Below are 22,600 nucleotides of genomic sequence, written 5' to 3'. Positions count from 1 at the left end.
TTTACTTTCTGCCTGACTCCATAAATTGAATTTAAAGAGGTTGTTCTTGTTTGATTTTGTCATTTCACTTCCCAAACATAGTTTGGGAGAGCATTGCAGAGGATCGCTTATTCTAACAACAATAAAAATAATATTTTGAAATGGCAATGTTTCACAGACAAGCCTGGACATATCAGACTTCATTGTCAACAGTGTCAACATTGTCAACAGTGTTGGGATTAATAAATTCATTGTCCCATTCGTTGGGATTAATAAAGCTTCATTGCTCCTGTGAGGTAGAGAAAAAATATTTTTATACGGGTGTGTACCCTGTAGACACAAGCCACATGCCAGGCATATGACAGATCCCCCCTAGAAGCTGCTTTGCCACTTCAGCTTAAGAAGAGCTGTGCAACATCTGAATCAGAGCAGCATCCTGTCACATCTGCACCCATCCATGTAGACATGGATGCAGTGAGCCAGGTCGTGATGTAAATCACTCTGCCTGCCTCACCAGGGATGCGTGATGCTTCATTTTGGCCAAATATGTCCCCTTCTGACACTGGGAACCGAGTGGAGCTGTGCCAGTTCACAGCTGATGGTCTGGCTCTGAATTACCTGTTTTACAGGCGGGTAAACTAAGCTGCAAGAAAGCTGATTTATAATGAATCAGTCTCAAGCAGAGAGTTTAGGTGGTGGAGACCGTGAACTGATTCTTGGTCTCTGGCTCTAACCCCATGCTCCCGATTAAAAGAAACGAGCAAAGCCATCCGCTCCTCAGGAGCTAGTTCTCTTCAATGTTTTTATCAATGACCTGGACACAGGAGTTGAGTCCACACTAAGTTTGCTGGTGATACTAAATTAGGAGGAGCTGTTGATTCCCTTGAGGGTAGAGAGGCCTAATATAGAGATCTGGATAGATTAGAGCGCTGGGCAATCACCAATCGTATGATGTTTAACCAGGATAAATGCTGGATTCTGCACCTGGGACGGTGTAAACCTGGATGTACGTGTGGACAGGGGGACAAGAGGCTGGAGTGCAGCCCTGCAGAAAGGGATATGGGGTTTTTGGTTGATAGGAAGCTCAATATGAGTCAACAATGTGCCCTGGCAGCCAAAAGGGCCAACCTGGGGTGCATTAAGCACAGTGTAGCTAACTGGTCAAAAGAAGTGATTGTCCCACTTTGCTCAGTGTTGGTGCAGCCTCACCTTGAGTGCTGTGTGTGGTAAGAGGGATATAAAAATACTAAAGTGTGTCCAAGGGGAGGCAACAAAGATGGTGAAAGGATTAGAGGGCAAGATTTAAGAGGAGCAGCTGAGGATACTAGGTTTGTTCAGCTTAAAGAAGAGGAGGCTGAGGGGAGACCTCATTGCTGTCTACAACTTCCTCATGAGGGCGAGCGGAGAGGGTGGTGCTGATCTCTTCTCTCTGGTGTCCAGTGATAGGATGCAAGGGAATGGCCTAAAGCTGTATCAGGGGATGTTCACATTGGTTATTAGGAAAAAGTTCTTCACTGTGAGTGTTGTCAAGCACTGGAACAAGCTTCTCGGGGCAGTGGTCATGGCCCAAAGCCTGTTGGTGTTCAAGAAGCATTTGGACAATGCTCTTTGATATATGATTTAACTTTTAGGTTGTCCTGTGTGGAGACAAGAGTTGGACTCGATGATCGTCGCGGGTCCCCTCCAACTCAGGACATTTTATGATTCTATGTGCTGGTGGGGAAACAGCTTTTTCCGTTTTCTAGTGGGGCTTTGCCTGCAGGTGCTGTGCTCAACTTGAATGCGATTACCTCCAAACCTGAAAATAGCCACATGTCAAAATCAGCTTGTGCTGCTTTCATTTATAAGCATCTCGGTTGCATATCCCGTGGAGGGTTGCCCACCTTTTTGTCTTCTTCTCTTCCTCTGTCTCTCCAGTTTCGGTGTAAATTGTGTCCTCAGGTGTGCTATGTAATCCCTACATGGCAGCCTCATCTCACGTGCAATGCTTTTCCCCACAAGGGAGGATCTCCAGAACTTTATTTCATTGCCAGCTCCCTACTGTAATTTCCATAATTATGTGTATCATGTATTGTAGGAGTGTTGTACAGGTCAGTTGGTATTTGTTCAGCATTTTCAATGTATGAAAGGTGCCATATGTAATAAATATTAATTACTGAAGTGCTGCCTGATTTCTCTACGGGTGCAGAATAACTTCTTTCCTTTTGCTTTCCTTTGTTTGAGACTGTCTTGTGTTTTCAAGGTAAATAGGTGCTTTGACACTTCATTATATTTCCTTATGATTCATAAGTTTTTGACACACTTTCTTCATGGCAAATCCATAATGGCAAAACCACAATTTACCATGAAAAGACTTATAGACTTTTTTGCTATAATATATTTACTCTGTCTGCATTCAGTGAGAGTTTGCATTGCCATGTTCAACCAAATATCTAACCAGTCCTTAGCCCTTTCTGACTTTTTTCTTTTTTTTGCTATTAATCCTAGTAATGAACTCATCTTTGTCAGCAGTCACGTATTGCTTTTGCTGCTGTCATCTGTGACATTTCTCGGAGATGAAAATGACACACCCATGTCCCAGTGCTAACTTTCTGTCTGTCTTTAAAAATTTATTTTATTCTATTTTTCCTGCTTTGATGACAGCTAGGAAAGCAGTAAGTAGTTTAGATTAATCTTGGAGACAGTGTGATCTTTCCTGGATATCTTTACATAACCTGCCATAGTCTGAAATTTGGTGTATGGTACGCATCTATATCCTGACATATCTCAGTTCTCTGATCTTTCAATTTACAAAGGACTTATCCATTCATGGACTTTCCTTCCCCAAACTAACTGGTTCCTAATTCCTAAATTGCAGGGGCTTTTGTTCCTGTAGGTATGGAGCCCATATGATCTACTAAGCCTTTTTAAAGGTTTTTGATGGGTTTTTTTCCCAGCTGTTGTTAACTTTGCTGCTGTGTAACATGCTGGGATGCCTGCCTTGTAACAGAGTTATGCTCCCCACTTTGCAATCTGTGAAGCTCTTGCTTAGCCCGAGAGTTTGTTAAAATGACAACTAAAGCTTCCACAACATCTGGCCAATACTCTTCTCACAGCCTGGCATGTAGGCTGTCTGGTCTTCGTAACTAATCAATTTTAAGCACTGCTAACCTTTTAATACCAGTTTAGATGATATCTGCACTCTATTTAATTCCTTATCTCCCAGTGCTGTAAAATTGGATTTTTGATCTGGGCAAATGTCAGAGCCTTTCATTTGTAAAGATGGATTCTTGTTAATAGTTGTATATAATCTCTTCTGTTTCTACATATATTTTGCTTACACTTATTGTTATTCAGAAAGCTTACCTTTTTCCATAATATTTGGCTACTGCATTACATGCACACTAATATATACATTTATACATTATATATACATAATTCATACAATAAACTGTAATTTAATAATGCATTAGTTAAAGTGTTAAAGATTGATGTGGAATAGTTGTGGCCGAAAAGCACTTTCATTCTAAACCTCCCCTTTCAGCAGGTTATAATTTTTTCCAAAAAAATTGCCTTTTGGGCTGAAATTTCTCACGGTTGGTTTCTGCCCAGAGTAAAAAAAAAATGTGGAAAGGTTGGAGAAAATCTGCTAAACTGCTTTTGAATTATCCAGGCCTTAAAATTGCTGTTTTCTACGCTTTGAGACTTTGAGAAAAATGGTCAGGTAAGAGGGGGAGGATAGTTTGTACTCCACCTTTTTGAGATCTGAATCCTCTTTGTGCACTCAGCAACTCTGATTCAAGCACATCTTTCAAGTACATTCAAGTCTGCTGTTTTTTTACATTTTAGAGCTAGCAGAAAGACTCAATGACCTCAGGCCAACTGAGAATGTTTTATTTTGATTTGGGATTGGTACTTTTTAAAGGCAATTTTGGCATTGCTGAATTTAGTGTTCTTATGCTATCATTTGTTTCAGCAAATGGCATCAGAGATCTGTTTTCTAAAGGAAGACATCCTGCCAGGAAAATGATTTATTTCTCCAGTTCAGTTTAGTTCTCCTTTCACTAATGAACCATTGCCCTGAAAAACATGAAGCAATTTTGAGATGCTTTTCTCCAAAATGACTTAGATGACCTAAACATTTGTTAGTCAAAAATGGTATATGTTAAAAAGTTCCCTGGTACAAATGAACACGAAAAGTGGTACATAAGTGGTAATTCTTTTAGACTTAGTTAAGCTCATGCCCTGTGCTGCATATTTGTATTCTGACAGAAAAAATAACAAACTACAAGGGCAGACATCCAAGATGAAAAGTTATAGATCTGCCTAGAAGTCAAGGATATGCCTGAAAACTGATGCCTTCTACTTATTTACAGGATAATTATTAAGGCACTCTTTTCCAGTCCAGCCAACATGCCTCTCAGCCTTTAGATATTAAAATTTTCAGTGGCCTCCAGTCTTGTTTTTGCTGAAGTTAGAGTTTGACCACTTGTACAAAATCCTAGTGAAATCAGTGACTAGGAAGCTTTGAAGCCTAACATCTTGCTTACCAAAAGGTATAGAAAAAACATACACCATTTTTGTGGCCTCAGGCGTGTATTTTTTAGACACTGGAGGCTGTGAAATATTAGACACTTACATCAACCTTTCTGTTTTTCCATTTGTCTTTGCTTTCCCCACACACTTGTCTTTTGACCTGATTTCAGTGGAACATAGGAGCTGTCAGTTCCAATCAGGTCACCTCGCTCAGGATTGTGCTTTTGACAGTGTTGAGTATCAGATACTTCACAGGGAGAGATGTACAAGGCAAATCAGAGCTGAAGTGCTTCTCCCTCTGATGGACTCTCCTCTTGATCATTAATGTATAGAACATTAGTATATAGAACCAAACTAGAGGTTATATTTCCAAATCAAGTCATAACTCGGCAAAACTTCACTTTTGGAAGCAGCACCTGCGACAATAAGTTGTTGCAATCCTGAAACTGCAACCCCAGACTTACTTTTTGATAACAGAAACATGTGGGAAAATTTGATCTAGAGACTCCTAAATCGAAGACATGAGGTTAAATATACCTCCCAGAATTTTATTAGCTCAAGACCTCCAAGTATTTGGAGACATAATATTCAGACTCTCTCTTTCTTCAGAATGAAGATTATAACTAAAGGTAATCACTATATTCAGATTCCAATTAGTCTCAAGCATTTTTCCCTGTGATGGGCATATCAGTGGGAGGACTAGCATGATGGCTTTTCCTTCTCCTACTCACTCCAGTATCTCAAGAGGTCACTGATGCCTATGCAGAGGAGAAGACCTAGGGATTATTTGAGAAAAATCAAAGACTTAAGAATTCCCTCACCAGTCTGCTTCAGCTATGGAAAAGTCCTTTAAGCTTCAGTGTCTTTCTACCATAAAATAGATGAGGCATGCTTTATGAATTATTGTCGACTGCAGATCATTATGTGCTGACTAAATTGTAAACATATCCTTCCTTGTTCTGGTTGTGTACCATTTTTGTAACATTAATGAAGAAAAACCAAATAAAGTAAGAAATCAAGGTATATTTGATTATATTCAGCTGTTCCCAAAGAAAGACTGTACATTAAGCAGGGCTGAAGACTTTAAGAAGTCAGCTGGCCAGAAGACTCTGCCAGCTCTCGTGTATATACTTCCTCTTCTGTGGCCTCTCCATTACTGGAGGCTTGGAGCCACTGATAACCATCTGGCAGTCTCATTTCGTTTTACCCATGCTATCCCATTACCTATTAAAGCTTCCTTTTTCTACACTTCGTTGCTTAGCCACCGAACCAATGTGCCAATGAGCACCTAGCTCAAATCATCCAAGACATGCCTAACAAAACACAGCTTCCTTCCCTGTAATTAATACTGAGCTTCTGTTAATTGTTTACAGGGTCTATCCACAAAAGTTTTAAAATAAGACACTTGTACTATGACCTGAAGATAGTAACTATTTTTTAGGAAAAAATTCTTGAGCATTTATAATTTGTGATGAAAGTTTAGCGTGCTCCAGATGTAAGCTTTGAAGTGCACAGGCAGCTCAGTGCACCACGCGCTCTTGTTCCCCTGCCCCTGTAAGCTGCGGACCACAAGTAGCTGCTGGAAGAGTTCAGCAGCCTGGTGGTATGGTAGTGTACAGCACGTTTACCCTTGCTTTGAATGCTGCACTGGCTTGACATCTGGCAGTAAAAGAAGGTATAAAAAGACTTAATAAAATCTGCAGAGTTTTCCATAGGTTTTGCAAACCTCTTCCCTTTGGAAGGCATCTTTTCAGCTATTACGGCTTCCCAACCTGTTTTATGCATTATGTTTCATTAACAAGCCAGCCTATGGAGCAAGAGAAATGTATAAGGCATACTCTGAAGAAAATCATATAATTTTCCTAATTTTATTCCAATTCCTTCCTACTTTACTTTTATAGTCTTCACTACAGAAACATTGCATTTTAGTCAAGAGGAAAAGATCTACCGTTTAAATTATCTGAATGACCAATCAGAATAATTAAAGACGCGTGAAACATGCTCTAAAGGATTAGAGTCGAGCTTGTACCCAGATAAAACTATGTATTTTTATTATCAAGACACAGGAGAGCAGCAGGAGTGAAAGAGAATAGGTACTGTGGGAATCCCAATATGTAGAGCCACTGGGAACATCTCTAAAGAAGTATTATATATTAGTGTAACAAGTAGGTTTTTTTCATTGACCTGAAAAGCGCCTGCAGAGTTAATCACACTTTCTGTCATGTGAGTGTTACTCAAGGAGACTTCACACCAGGGGACATTAAAGTGCTAGGAACAAACACAGTCAGGTTACAGCAGAAAAGGGAGAGAGAGATTTGACGGCCAGAGGAAATGTGGCAGAAACTCTAAGTGCCTTTGACACACTATTCAGGGTTAAGTGTACCTCTTAGGTCATTCAAGTGCCTCCTCTATATTAGACCTTAATTGAGGCCAAGGTTGAAGATAATGATTAAAATCTGCTTGGCGCTTAAAGATAAATAGTACTTTTTAACATGGTATGAGGGTCTGAATGTCCCAAATAACCAAAACTCAGAGGTGAGCAGGGGCACATAAGGGGAATTACTAAGTGCAAAGCTTGTGTTGTACATGGGGTGAGGGTTTTTTTGTGGAATATGGCATCTCTCTCTCTGTTGTTATACTTTTGTCCAGGCCAGTTAACTGTTTAGGAAAACAGACTGATTACTATTTGGCATAACTCTTCTTAACTGTCTCAAAATACCGGAATAAATTTATGATGCAAGCCATATTGTTTGGATGTTTTGGCCTTTTGTTTTGTTTTGTTTCTTTTTTTAATTCCTGGCTGTTGGTAATTATACCGCCAAAAATCTGTTTGGCATGTTTTTATTTGAAGTTACAGTAAAGTAACATAAGGAAATCTTTTATTTTTGCAAAAGTTTTCCCCATCTTTTATCTCACTTTGGAAAGCCTCCATTCCCACACTTTTCCATGTGTTTATTTATTCTAGACAAGAAAGCCCGTGAGTAATTATGAGCATCCCACTGCATAAAAAGTAAGCCAAGAGGCTATTGGGAACCATTTGCTACTGACTATTCACTTCTCCTGGGGCACAGCTTATTTGCAGCACTTTCCCTTCAAACATGACTCCCCATCCAAGGATCCCACGTTCCTTGGCCAATATGGGGAATCCAGTGTAAACCCTGTGTGATTAGAGTTTGCTCATGGGAAAATTGAGTTATTGTGGATGAAAATCAACAGAAAGAGCAAATTGACCATTTTAACTAGTCAAAGACAAGGTATGAATACCAGGTTATGTATTTACGTGGAAAAAAAGGTCTTGTTAATGGCAGACTGTTTGAAGGTGGCCTGCTGAGCACAGTCCTGGTGTCTGGGTGGCAAGGTGAAGGCGATGCTACCCGAAGCCCTAAAGCCAAAGCTGTTAACAGGTTGTGTGGATGGTCTGCAGGAGATGGGCACAGCAGTCCCAAGAGGACTGTTAACTTGGCCCATGCAGAGTACTCTCAGGAGAGCACAGTGATCAGGACGGCACAGATGGCACCGCCCAGGGGAGCTGCTGAACAAGACTTACTTGGGAGGAGAAGACTTGAATACGAATGAATCCCCAGGCAGCCACCCCAAATCAAGGACTAGAAAATCTTTTGTTCTTCCCTAGTCAGGCTCTCTCTTTGCCTGCATGGGCTAGGTTGATTCTTAGAGCTTGGCCCCTGGAGAGCAAGCAAGAGAAGCTTGCTTTCTACATTTTACCTTGGGATGAAGGGCATAAGCATGGTTTTCTTTCCTTTCTGCCACCTGTCCTTCAAATGCCCTTTGCTTATTGCGTGAGAATTAGGTCTCACAAAGTGCATAAAGATGCACATCCACTTCACTGCAGGAGTCTGTCTGTGAAATATCACCAGGGGCGATCAGTGTGGAAAAATGTCTTTTGATGGTCCACATTGAAGAATAAAGTTGGGCTTCAGCGAGCCTAATCCCTGGGCGTGCAAGGGAGCTTGTAACATAATACTTTGCTAATGTTGACTTCATTCAGATAAAGAGTGGATTTACTGCACCTTCCCATGCTCCGGTGGTGACAAACGATGTGCGTGACATCACCAGCTCTGAGTAATGTCTCTGTAATGGGAAGCAGCTGGTCACTGGAGTAGTTCTTTTAGTGGACGTGGAGGTGAAAGATAATTAAACTTTATACATACAATATGCTCTAATACTCTGCAGCATGTATTTAGATTGTGCTCTGCCCAAATATTAAAGATATTCTGTTACTGTGGCTTCAGAGATTTAATAGGTCTGTTCATGTAACAAGAACAACTTTATCTGCCTTTTCTGCATGTGCACATTTCTTATTCAGATTTTTCTTTTTTTCTTGAAAAACGGTTCTCTTGACCCTAGCTGATTTTCCTTTATAAATAATCTCCTCCTCCTCACCACAATGCCTACATTATTTAGTAATTATTTGTTATTTGTATTCAGGAAAGGCTTAGAGATAGAGAGCTCCAGTAAGTTAAACACTGTCTGAACACTTAAGAGTCAATCCTGGCTCAAATTGCATATGGTCTGTTTTCTTTCACTTAGATAAACCAGGGAGGTAAGGGAATGCATGGAAACAATGGGATAATACTGATTGGCATGAAAAGCAGCAGTGATTACGGAGTTGCCTGCCTATTATGTAGCTTTTTTATAGGTATCTTGGCACAGCAGTAATATGGTGGTAAGTGAAAAAGCAGTTTAACTCTTTTTATGTGATATTCTGAGTGAGGCGGTGAGAAACAGGCAAAATCTATCACGTACATTAGAAACAGGCAGACAGTTCCTGCCTGCTCTTCTTCTTTGATTATGCTGCTGTGATTTCTAGAAAAAGATTGGGAAAAGGGAAGTGAGCGAATAGGAAAGAGCTTTGTTAGAATTTGCAGGAGACAGCACCATGGGAGAAGGTGCAGATGTGCTTATTGTCACCTTTTTTGTAAAGATCTGGCAGCACGAGCTGTGTTTCAGAAAAGAGATGTCCAGACTGCAGTAGATGGACAGGGCAAGTTATATGCTTCTCCAGCTCTTTTTGTTCTCTCTGAGACAATTGCATTTCAAATGGTTCATTTCACTAGACGTAAATGTGCAATATTATAACCAACTGCAGTGTTGAAATTTTACCCTACTTTGAGCTTCATCTGTCAAATCTATTTAACCCTTCTATTGAAAACCTCCTGGTTTGGGACTTGATCTATGCTTGGACTTGCATTACTGAGCCCTTTCCAGGAATAATCATTGAAACCTTCTTTTCTGGGGCCTTTTGGTAACAATTTTGGCACTTCAAGCTGCTTTGTAGAAGTATTTTTAAAACATTGCAGAATGTCCTACAACTTTATCTGTTAGAATAGCCAGTACCATAAATAAATTAAATATTCCTTAAAAATAACAATAAACTCACCAAAATCAAGAGGAGAGGAAGGAGAAAAGTGACCAGATTTTATTTTCTTTTAATTCCCTGGTATTTCACGTGTTTACACCCACACACAGTGCTGCTGTCCTTTCATGCAATAAATGTTGTAGCACCCTTTTTTTCTTTACTGTGCTTTTAATACTTTTGTAATCCCTTAGGGACTTAGAGAAGGGTCATGGGTTGTGAGAGGAGAGAGCTCGGATGCTGCACTGGGATATCAGGGCTGTGTGCAGGCAGCAGGAAATGGGAATCTGCAGCTGAGCAGCTCCGAGAGTAGCTGATTTAATAAATTGCTTATTATGAATATTGCAGGGTCCCTTTATGTTATTAGCCAGAATGCAGTATATGAAAAAATCTCAAGTGCAAGTACAAGTTCATTCTTGCTATTCACCAGTCTGTGTAATGTAAAATATCTCTTCCAGTTCTTCCTACATATGTTGCCTTTTAACTTTGTGTCCTTTTGTTCTGGTCTGTCTAATTACCTCAAGTAGATAATCAAGCATGATTTTATAATAAACCATAGCTGGTTCAGGCATGTCATGACTGATTTATCGACTTCCAAGACTAAGGACTTTCAGCCTCAAGACTAAGATCATTTCTGGCTGCAATTCAAGGTGTTAATTCTGAGCTTTAAAATCTAAATGTGGTTTGGAACGTGTCCTACATTTTCCCTTCAAAAAGAGCAAACAGCCCGCATTTCTGTTGTTTTTTGTTGTTGTTGTCCAAGCAGAATTTAAGCTGGAATTAAGGTAAACCAAGCCCAAACCATCCAATTCTGCAGAAACAGCCCTGCATGTAATCATCATGACAAAGATTGTCCCCTTGAAGGCAAGGGGGCTCTTATATATAAATGGAAGTTACTAGCAGTGGGCCTCAGGAGGCATGATGAAGGATAACGAAGGATCCCAGTATATATTTCCTTATAACAAACCGCTTCAGCACCGCCTGATGGGGTGGCACGTGTCTCTACAGGTGTGCGTGCCTTAGAAATGTAAAGGTGCAGTACTAAGAAAACAAAATGATGATAGCTAATGACTCACATACACCATTTGGTGTCCCTTAGGGACTGCCTCTCTTCCAGTGTTTTACCTCAGCAGTTGAGCTCATCGGGGACACGAGAGCTAACCATCCTTCCAACTATTCATCCAGGGATTTGAGGCCCCGAGTTCTCAGTGGAGGGCTTTTTTACCACAGCTCCTTTAACAGACAGAGATCCCTAGTTTTCCATCAACAAAGCGTTGGCGTAGATTTGAATGCAATCTCTGTAATGCAACAGATATCTACTAATGGGAATTAAGGTCTCTTAGCTACCTGAAGTAGTAACAGAGGGACTCCATTATTCTAAGGATCATGTAACAGGAACATTATCACACATCTGCATATTCTAGCCACTGTTACTGTATGCTGTAATTCTCTCTTTTTCTTGCTAATAGGCATCAGGTTGTGGATCTAGTGATATTTTCTCAGTGTTTTCTTGTTAGAATTCAAAGACAGTTTGGGTTTTCACACATTTCCTAGGTTGTTTGCCTTATCCTAGCTCAATTATTTCACATTTTCCGATGCAGAATGGCATCTGGCCTCTCTGGACCACATTGTATGAAAGCCACATCTCACTAGACTTGATTACATGACCTGTTATTTGTTGTGCTTCCAAGATTTGTTTCATCTGTAGCCTTGAGATACTGTATTTAATGCATCATCCACATATGTATATAGTAAGCATGAACTAAAGAAGTCCTCCAGAGGACTTTTTTTATTGCTCACCATGCTTTTATGATCAAAAGATGACAACCTGTCAGAGTTTTCTTTTACGATTGTGTTATAGATTGAAAATACCAGGAAAGTCCATGTTACTTAATGGCTGCATATAAATAGAGTTTACAGGTTTGCAAGTACTGCCCGCTCTGCAAGCTCATTTGGGGATTTAAAGGGTAACAAACCTGTTTTCGCTCTGGCATCAGTAAAATCCAATAGTAAAATGTTGCTGGCCAAATATTGTGGTTGGAGCCTTGATTGTCCCCCCTGGAGTTCCAGAGATGAACATAAGAGGAGAGAGTGGTCCCGGGGTTAGGCGGAGAGAGCCCCTCCATCAATAACACAGACCAGAATAGGACCCAGTTTCCCTCTTCCACTCATGCGAGCCCGCAGAGCCAGCGGGAATAAGAGGTTGTAAATTTTTTTCTCCCTGTGTTAGTAAAATAAAGAAAAATGAATCTGACCATAAAAGACCAGGCTCCATCTGTCTTTTAGATTAGAAAACTCAGAAAACAAACAAACAAACAAAGTCTTTCCCATCACATGTCATTAACCCCCTCATTTAATGCCCAGGCCCCCTCGCAGCCTGTGCTGCCTTGACCTCGGGGACTGTGCGCCGGTAACAAATCAAGCTTTGCAAGTGCAAAGGGGAGGAGAAGAGGCAGGGTCACAGCGGGCTCCTTCAATATACGTTTGCTCACGGAGCAAGGAAGCGAGCACTGTGCAGCGAGCCTGTACGGCTGCACGCCTGCTGCGTAAGGCAAGATTTGTGGATAAAAGTTGTATTGCTTCTTGGACCAACTCGTGTAGCTGGAGGAAATTGCACTAGCCCTCTGATGGTCAAAGGCAACCAGGGGACTAAAACTTTAATTGTAGCAGACAGTGAAAAAGGTGAATTCAAAGGAAGGAGTAGTTTTGCAGCACGTTATAATTTTCCTCCCTTTATTAATCTTTTCATCTGCCACAGGCTTGCCTATCTATTCCTTTACAGAATAACCACTGTGTCACCACTTCCCTTTTAATATTCCCTTCTCTTTTACAGGTGTCAAACAGCTTTTTTGTCTACCTGGCTTAACACCTCTGATTAAACTCAAAGGATGTGCTCCCTACCTGTATTTAGCTCGGAAATTCACTGCTTCTATCTCCAACCTGACCATGGGCTTCTCTGTTTTTTCTGACTGTACTGGCCCGTAAACCTTGTCTTATGACTTTAGACCATTACAGCTACAGCAATACTATTACAAATGTGTGACATTATTCTTAAAGTAGCCCTCCAAATCCAGACCCACAGCATAATGGTCGATTTATGGCTGTAAGGAAAAGATCTCTTGTGTAAGAGAGGTAGTCTTCTTCTAAGGGCAAAACAACAATTTGAGCTATTTTTTTTTACACAAAAGACTTTTTTTTATTTCTTTATTCTTGTTCTGTGCCTCTTAGTCATTAATCTCTCCTATGGAAACTTGTCAAATACTTTTGGAAATTGAAACAAATATGCTGCTTCCATACGTATTTTTCTTATCATTTATAACCACAGTGTCTTAAAAAAAGCTCCAGCTTGTGTTCCTGTGCTCCCTATCTCCTAAGTCCCTTTTGCCTCGTTCAAAATGGACTACCATTCCGTTTCAGTTTGACACATTTTTCATCTTGTCCCTTTTGCAGCAGTTTTCTAGTCAATGGCGTTTCTGAAGTTCTCATGTGATGAAACTCTTCAATGCTTTAAGCGTGTCTGAACATCCCATCCTTGTCAGTAAATGTCTTGGCTGTTGCTTGTATGCATAGCCACTCACGAATGGAACAGTTTTTTTCTGATGTGACTTAACAAAACCAAGACTGTTCTAAGTGGCTTCTCTGGTTCGCAGTAAGTTTTCCACCAAGGCTGAGTTTGAAATTTAATTCCTTTTTGCTGTTATTGATTTAATGAGGTACTCCAATAATTTCCTGGTAGTTTCTTTATAGCAAGGAAGTACGTGCAAGGTTCTGCCTCCTTGATACTGGGTGTGCAACAGGAGTGCCAAAGAAAGGAGTGTGATGACAGTAGGTTTCTGTCATGGCTTCTGGAAAGAGATAGGAACCTCCTTTGGAGGATGCAGAGATTACTGTGGGTGGGCCAAATCACGCTACCCAACCTTCCACCTTTTCCACGGCCCATATGAGGAGGTGAAAAGGCTCCTGCCTGCCTGCTCCTGCCTGCTCCTGCCATGGTTAGATGTTTTCGTGTGGGTGATATGAATCTCTCTGAATCTATAGTGAGGTCCTGGATTGGCATTATCGTAATTTCAGCTGGAAGTTAATTTCTATAATAAAGCTGCTGCTTTGTTTCTCAGTGAACAAAGAAATTCCTCACAAACAACCTCATCGTTCCCTGATATTAGATTAGACCCGGGATGAAAGTAGGCTTTTGCTTCAGAACTAGAATTGAATTACAGAAAGGGTTCCTGCATTGTGTCATCTCAGGGTTGTCATGCTGTCGCAAAACAGGGGAAGAAGGAGAGAAAAATTCGATTTTCCTGGGCTCAGCCTTGCTTTGTAGATTTTAGATGATAACAGCCTTCGAATTAGGAACGTTGCTGTGGCATTTAGGCCCTTGCAAGCTGTTGTGTTCATGGGAAACTGTAGAAACTGTGCTAAGAAACAGATGGAGGTGGGCAGAGGACGGGTGAGGTTCCTCTCTCCCAGGAGCTCCTGCTGGACCGATGTGACAAAGCTAGAGGGAACAGGTACGGGGGTGTGGGAGAAGGCTGGGCCACGGTGGTTGCTGAGAAGTTGTCAGGGAGGTGCATGAGCTTACTTTGAAGGGCTGTCATGAGATACAGCCTTGCACTTGCTCGTGCAGCTTGTAGGGAAAGCAACTTTTAGGTTCCGAACCCCATATTTTGTGGATTTTGTTATTTAAGAAGTCGCGAATGATTACACATTACATGTTAGCAGTGCTGTAAAATGAATGTTTTGTGTGCATGGATAAGCTGAACGTGACTTTAGACGTACACTCTAATGCCATTCCTCCGCTAATTACATTTACAATTTAGAACTGTCTGTAAGTAGAAGAGCTTGCTATGCTGATATTTACTGACAGAAAAACTTTTCAAATCACCTTCCCAGCCAGATGTTCATAAACAAACAGTTTGACAGTTGGTCCATAAATCAAGTCAAGCATTTCATCATTGTTCTCTTAGGTGGCTCTTGTGTTTAAGCCTGTTTAGCTAAACACATACATTTACTTAAGATGAACTGTAAAAATAACATCTGGAGATCCTTTCGCTGAAAGAAACTGCCAAAGGGTCTTACACAAGGATCAAGTACGTTTTATAAACTGTGGCTGGGTTTTTGGAATTCGAGCTGAATAAATGTGCTCTCAGCTTTTGAGAGGATCAAGGGCCAGTATTATTTAAATGTTCTTTTTACTTGCGTGGCACTCTGCAGGGAATGTGCTCTCACCAAAGCATTCTTACATTTCTCATTCCATAATGAGTTTCTGTTTTCATCCTTGCCACCTGGGACCCTGGCACAGTCCTGCTAGTAGCACTGGTGGAACTGGATGCGAAGCTCAGTCCAAGATATTTATTTTAGAATATTCTGCTCTGCAGTAGACTGCGTTCAAAGGGGAACGTCAAAGAAGGAGTTGCTGGGTGTTTTACATTTTAATCTTTGCTTGTATCAGTCATCTCTCTTTTATCCCTCTTTTTCCTTGTGAAGATATATGAGATTTTTTCTTCCTATCCTGAAGAGGCATTTTTTTAATTTTTTTTCCCCTACTCTTTTTCTTAGAAAATCATGCTAATAAGCTGTGGTTTGCCCACCTTTCGATTCAGTGTTACTATGCATTTTAGCTTTGCTGAGTATCAGTTTGGTTGCTTTTCTTTTTCATATTCAGTTCACAACATGAAGGAGAGTTCTGCTGAAATTTAACAAGCCCTAGGGAAAAAGATTCAGACAAGTGCAGTCAGATTTATAAAGTGGCAGATAAAGTGGGAAAGGTTTTGCATTACTTCTGCCACGTTGGGTGTTTTGTTTGATGGATGGGCTATATCTCATCTGTGATTCAGAATGACGTAGATTCATGTTTTGAGGGGTACCATGACCACAGCTGTTCATGATAACATAAAACCTATAATCTGGAAATGCTGGAAAAGGTGAGTACAAAAATTACACACATGAGTTCCTGGCCTAGGACCATAGTTGTTATTTTGTGATTTAGTTCTGAGGAACACAACCTGCTTCATAATGTGAGACTGGCATTTAATCTGAGAAACCTGACTGTTTTGAGAATTATACAAGGCGGCATGGAGCTGTTTAATGCTTAAGTGACAACAAAACATAAAGATGCTGGCCATAATTCTATCTGAAGTAGTTTACTTTCCTGTGAAGCTCGGACGAGTACGTTCTTGATTTAAATATCTGGAACTACAGTACACAGTGTGAAACATAAATCCTCTCAGTGCTGGAACCCAGAGACCAAAGGAGCCAGTTGGAAACCTCTTCGAACTGCAAATTTATCATTTGAGTTTAAAGTACATATGCTAGACTTAGAAAGGACCTTTCCTAACCTGGTCCATCTGTCCCATTCCAGCAGTGCAAAGAAGCTGTAGTAAAGCTGCCTAAAATGTGAAAGGCTGAAAATTCACCGGCATGGCAAAGGCGGCTGAGAGCTGGCGTTACACAGACCAGGGCAGCAGGGCACGTGGCCCATTAGCAGCCTTCGTTAAGTACCGCAGCCCCACAAAACTCAAAACTGTCCTGAGGCCACTTCAGCACAAATCGAAGGGCAAAGCAGTCACTGGCAGTCCCAGGTGCTAAAAGCCTCTTCTCTAAGCTCCCCTGAATACAGCTGTACTACAGCTGAGAACATGACCCGCAGAGCTAAACAGTTCAGCTGGTGTGGGGAAAAAAAAAAAAAAAAGACCCAAATCTACTGACTTTAGTGAATTCAGCCAGCCCAGCTGCATGGGCCACATCCAGATATTATGCCATCTACCCCATGCTAACCAAGCTGATGGCATCACCAACCAGTCACCATCCCTTCTCTCCTCTCCCACCAGCAGCCCCTCAAATGCCCTTTCCTGTGCCCATCGCAGAGCGACACGGTGAGCTGAGCTGCTCCCGATGGAGAGGAGGGGAAGGGAGGGTAGGTGATACGGTCATCTCTGACCTGATCTCCCTTTGGCCCTCCTGGAGTACCTGCAAGAAGCTGCCATCAGCTGCCTGGTCCTCACTTACTGCTTGAAAAGCTGTTTTTTGCCTCCCTGGTGAAACTGTTGTTGGGTGGTGAGCTAGCAGCTGGTTCAGAGCGGACTAGATACATCCTGGTCATGCTGTATCCTACTGCAGATTATAGACTGAAAAGGTTTTTTCCCTTCAAAACTCCTGCAGAGTGGAGATGTTTCAAATGAAATGGCCAGTGAGCAAAAAAGCCAAAATTTCAGAACTTTGCAAACCTCTCCTAGGATCAGCATGAAAGATTTTTTTCCCCATAAATGAGGAGAGAGACAAGAATAGCAAAACTTGGGAAAAATCTGCTTGCTGGGTCTGTTGCTCTCCGTGTTCAGTTGCTGGAAAAATCACAGGCAGAACATATGGGGCAAGACCCAATTAACTGCTCCAGACCTGACAGGCTTTTAGGAGAATCAAGCTGCTCAGACAATGTTCTGATTTAACCGCTCTGATCTCAGCAAGTGTCACAAGGTTAGATTCGTCCTCGCTGGCTAAGCTGGAAACTTTGCAGACTGAAGGCAAAAAGAGGATAGAAGTAGAAGGCAACTTTAGGTTTCAAGTGTTAAAAAACTGGAACAAATAATTTCAAACGTTGACAATAGCTGAGCTCTTTCTGCTTTAACTCTTTCCTTGGTTGCAGAGCAGAGGTGCAGACGTAATCCGGCACATTCATGGAAAATGTAATCCTTTGTGATTTCAGCTATTAAAGCCAAAAAAAGATCTATTTTTCAGAGTATGAGCGAATATAATTTTATTCAAAGGCATAATTTGCCTGAATTTTCAGGTAGAATTTAAAGAGAATGGCAAATATTACTGCTACAATGCAAAGGTTTTTTCATCTCTGAAATATTACATCCTCCCTCCAAAGTCTGGAGGGGCTACAACTGCCAAGAGAGAACACCAAATTTTTTAACATCAAGTAAAAAAACCCAGTACTGTTATCTGGCTCCGTTTGTGCAGTAGTTGAATTGTTCGGACTAAAATTTTCCAGAGTATTTCAGCCTCAGGCAGATATTCAATGTGTAAAATTTCAGTCCAGTGAAGTTAATGATTGGCAAAGCTAAAAGCAACTGACAACAGGATGTTGTAATAGGAAGTGTCAGACGATTTTAATAATAGATGACCTTAGCAGTCCTGCCTCCTGTTTTATCATTGTGAACACTTTTGTTGTCTAAGGTCTATGATGTATTTCTGTGTGTGTTTTTGCCTGTATTTCTTTCTTTATTTCTATTTTAATTCTGATAAGGTCTTCCTTCAGTTACGTTTTACACAACATGGAGTTCTATGGGAGTAATTGCTTGTTGCAATTAAGAAGTGTTTCCGCCTACCTGTTCTTCATTTACAACCTCTTTATTTATTTCACTAAATGCTTCCCAGTTTTGTATTATGGAGCAGAGTCCACAGAACCCGCCCACCTACCCCCTCTGTAAAATTCATGAGCTTTGTAATGCTCCTACATAACAGCCTCTTCTCCCCGGTGAGCAATCCGAGGCTTTTGCAGTGGTGGTTCCTATAAGCTACTTTATAATGTTCCTGATGATACTCGTTGTCCTATTTTTGCTGTGCTTTTATATTGCTTGGGGAGGATGGGGTGACTAATTCAGAACATGGTATGTCAGGTGAGAGTCTGGCTTTTCTAAGAGGCGTGCAGTATTTTTCCCCATACTTTTTTCTCTTGTCCCTTATCCAGGCTAACCTTTAGTTGGCTGCCCTGGCCCCTTCGATGCAGTACCACACCGCCAGATCTTTACTGCATGAGCCATTCAGCCCATCCTTTGCAAAGAGCCTCATTTGGGATTTGTTAGCACTGATATCATTGTGCACAGCTGCCTGCCTTGTGTTTGGTTCCTCTAAAACGCCTCTTGACATACATATTTTTTTCAGGCAAATAATTGCATGTCTTTTGTGGGTTTTGCTATATCATTGCTCACTCTCTTTTCAATACAATTATCAACATGTTACCTCCAATCACATCGCTCATCTGAGATGGAAAGTGCTTGTTCGTTCCTGGTCTTGGTTTTCCTGTCTCTTTGGCCAGCTTCTGATCTGTATCAGTAATGACAACACTTTGCCTCTCACTTTTTGCCTGCACAGTCTCTCGAGAAGGACTTTATCAAAGACTTAAGTAATTATGCACTATTTATTGAGCATTCCTCAGTAATGCTGCACTGAATGCCCAATACGACTGCACCTTTTTCCCCAATACATTTGCATGCTGCAAGTTTTGTATGTGATTTTTATATTGCCCCACTACTAGAGATTGTAGTTTGACACATTTTTAAAAAATGCTTAACAAAGCCTGTGAAGGAAGTTTGGGTTGGAGTTTCTTTTTCATACTGGAAAAAAGATCCTAAAAAAATATTAAGAACAATGCTATCACGTATCCTTGAACAGAGAACCAACACTCTGCCAATTTTCATCCTGGAACATATTTTTATGGTTGACTTACAAAGCTCTCAAAAAAATTGGTTTATTATAAAACTATTGACAGAAGCCTAGCTGTGGAAATGTACATGGTGAGGCAAAAGAAGCAACTTAACGTGGATAACATTTTCTAGCCCATAAATGTTACAAAGAAATGCATTTTCCCTAAAAATGGGATAAAGAGTCATTATAATTTGAAACAATGTCTGTCTGACATAATTTGGTTTTATCTTTAATTTGAAAAAAAAATGGGTACTTCTTGAAATAATGAATGCTTCTTCTGTTCTTGGTGTTTATAAACCTGCATCTTTCTTGAAAGCATTGTCAAAGAGAATCACAAGATAATAAATTGCAAATACCAAAAAGGCTAATTTCATTTCTGAATGGTGGAGTTGGTTCTGTGTGTGAGTGTGTGTGAAATTGCTATGCCTTTAGTTCGCCGCTGTGAAATATTAGCAGATGAACCCTTGGTGCAGGCTGCCAGAAATTACAGATGAAATGTTCTAGCAGCAAGAGTTTTAAGTTACAAGTTTTGCACACAACCACTAATATAATCTAAATTACAATGTGTTATGCACAAGAGATACAAAGCCTGGATTCTTCCTTAATCGGGATACAAGTTGAACTAACTTTGTGCACACAGTGTCTCACTCTGCTTCCTGAAGTATGCTGCTCATTTATAAAGTCTCCTGATTTCTTTTCAAACAAAATCTTTTCCCTGTTAAACTGGATAATGAAGTATGACATTGTAAGAATGTTGTCAAGATTGCTACTTTCTAAGGAAAAAAATATAACCCTTTTTTTTCTCCCACGCTGAAAGACAGCCAAGAGCAATGCCTGTATTTTAAGCTATTTCGGAGGTACAGAGATGCAAGTGTTCTTGGAGAGATTCCTTCTTCCTCCTGTAAGCATTTCTCAACTTTCTAGTCCCTTTTTTGGTGAAGAACATGATGAGAGGTTTGTCTTAGGAAATAAAGCTATGTCATAATAAACTCCTTGACAAGACACAAGAGCTTTATACAAATGTTCTAAGATTTTTTTTCCCCCGTTGATTTGGAAGTTTCTTTTTTACTCACCTTATTTTCACTTCTTTTCTTGAAGACTTCAGGCGATGCTGTGATTGGGCTAGCTAATGGCTGGCCAGAGAGCCCCAGCTGTTTGATATTTGGCACGGTGTTCTCCACATGCTCAGCATTGGTTTATTATTAGTTGAGGCATGCATTTCCCCTTGCTGTGAGAGACAGGAGAGATGGAAGGAGTCACTGGGGGCCAAAAGCATTAACCCAGTTCTGTGCACTGCCCTGCACAGCTCCCAGAGTAACTTAAAAGAACCTCAGGATGATTTAACCCATCCCAGCTGGCTGCCCCTGGGCTATTTGCCAAAATCAAGGATTATTAGTCTGCACCGTTCCATTGATAATGGCTCGGGTACTGAGGCCCCGGGGAGGGAGGCCTGCAGAGCAGCTGGCTACTCTGGCATCTCTAGCTGCTGCTGACCTTCCTTGTACTAGATATGCCCAGATGGTGGAGAGAAGGGTTTTCTGCTCTGTGGGCGATGCAAAAAGAATGGAGATGAGCTGAAAAAGCTAGTCAGACTGTTATAATTATTGTACTTATGCTGGAAAACTTTATGGTTGTGACCCAGATGTCAAAGGATGCAGAAATTTCTGTCTAAGTCTGCTGAAAGGCTGAAATAACAGCTTTCAGACATATGGACTACCCTTATTTACCTTAGTGTGACTCACACTCTCCTGACACTGTTTTAATGTCAAGCCTCTTCTGAATTGGTCAATGGAATAATTACTGTACTCAACCAGCATGTTGAAGAAGGGCAATTGTTTTACTATGAAGTTAGGGGTATCCCATTTGGGATTTCTCTACCAGCCATGAAGAGTACTCCAGTTACCACCATTGCCAACCATTTGACTGTTGAGTCTGGCTGCCTAAAACAGGCACTTCAGAGAGCTGAGAGGGCCCTTGTGCTTATGTCACCAAGATCTAAAAACAATCAGTCGGATTCATAGATGGAAGGGGAAGTTGAAACGTTATACCAAATTGCAGCGAATGCATCAGGAAATTTTCAAACCCTGTGAAATATGAGAAGGGGAGAAGTGGTCAAAGGAAGCCTTAGCTAATGAAGAGACGTTTCAAATACTTTTAGCTCAAGCACAGTATTACATTCATGAACTTACCAGCTGCAGATCAAGACAATGCTAACATCTGGAAGCTTATAGCTTATATGTATTTAATCTTTTCTATTTATTTGTTTGTGTTTGAGAACACAGGTCAAATCAGAGGTGTAACAATGGAAAGGATAAAAAAAAAAAATCTGTTTCATAAGCAACATACTCCATTTTTGTCTAGCACACTTTATTACCCGCCCTTCTGGCAGGTGCCTAGCTAAAAACAGAGTGTGTTGCAGATAGTCCAAAGCTGAAGGTGTTGTGGGTTATCCAAAGCTGGAGAAGAGATGGTGGCCTGAGCACTGTGGCTCAATTCCATGGTCTTTTTTGCCATTCTTCCTTTTTTGAATGTAGAAGGAATCGTAGTTTGGATGGCACTTTCCATTCTCTTGGTTTATATGACTTTCATCCCATACTCCTCAATGCAAAATGCTTGTTCTGTAAGTCACTCGTTGCGTCTCATTTTACATCCTTTGTTATCTATGTCTATGTGCAAGCTCTCTCATCGCCACAGCTCACTCTTTTCCTCCCCATGTGGCTACCCAGTCCTTAGGCTATACCTGGCTGACTCACAAATCCTTCTGGTTTGGATGGAGATATGCTGCCCATGGCCCGAGTCTGCCATTAGCTAAGATACCTGCTTCTGTAAAGCAGCTTAATGGTTTCTCATGGTCCTGAAGAGCTGTAGTAACTAACACTCTAAATTTGCAGTGGGACCTAAGCACATAGGAACTTTTTCAGTTTGCTGAGGTACTAGATGACTTTTAACGCCAAAATCTAACAAAATAGCTTTGTCATAGTGCACTGGAGTTTAATTAAGACAGCTCTTTTTATAGACACTCAGGAACATTACTTGCTGCTATGAACTCTGGCTTCTTTTCAGATCATGTTTTATGTAGCATAGTATTTCTCAGGGTAGGATTCTTGGTTAATTCTTAACCAATAAACAGTTTATTAATTCACCAAGTACCACTTTATTACTTACTCAACAGTTAGTTAATCAAATTCAAATCCGACAGGTATTCTGCCCATGCACAGAGCATTCAAATATTGTCCCACAAGTTACTGCCATAAACTGCATGGAGGTCAAACAGGGTAATACAAAATATCAGGATTTCTTACTGTA

At 40.8% G+C, this 22,600-nt stretch overlaps 1 protein-coding gene across 8 annotated transcripts in view; it reads left to right on the top strand.

Moving 5' to 3' along the window:
* ENOX1 (ecto-NOX disulfide-thiol exchanger 1) overlaps positions 1–22,600 on the top strand; it is a 397,458-nt gene that overhangs the window by 254,955 nt on the left and 119,903 nt on the right. The gene's annotated exons all lie outside the window — the stretch shown is intronic.

The sequence above is a fragment of the Mycteria americana genome, chromosome 1, assembly GCF_035582795.1.
Source record: "Mycteria americana isolate JAX WOST 10 ecotype Jacksonville Zoo and Gardens chromosome 1, USCA_MyAme_1.0, whole genome shotgun sequence".
Classification (NCBI taxonomy): Eukaryota; Metazoa; Chordata; class Aves; order Ciconiiformes; family Ciconiidae; genus Mycteria; species Mycteria americana.
Note: the sequence above shows the minus strand (reverse complement) of the source record. Positions and strands in the feature narration are given on the sequence as shown.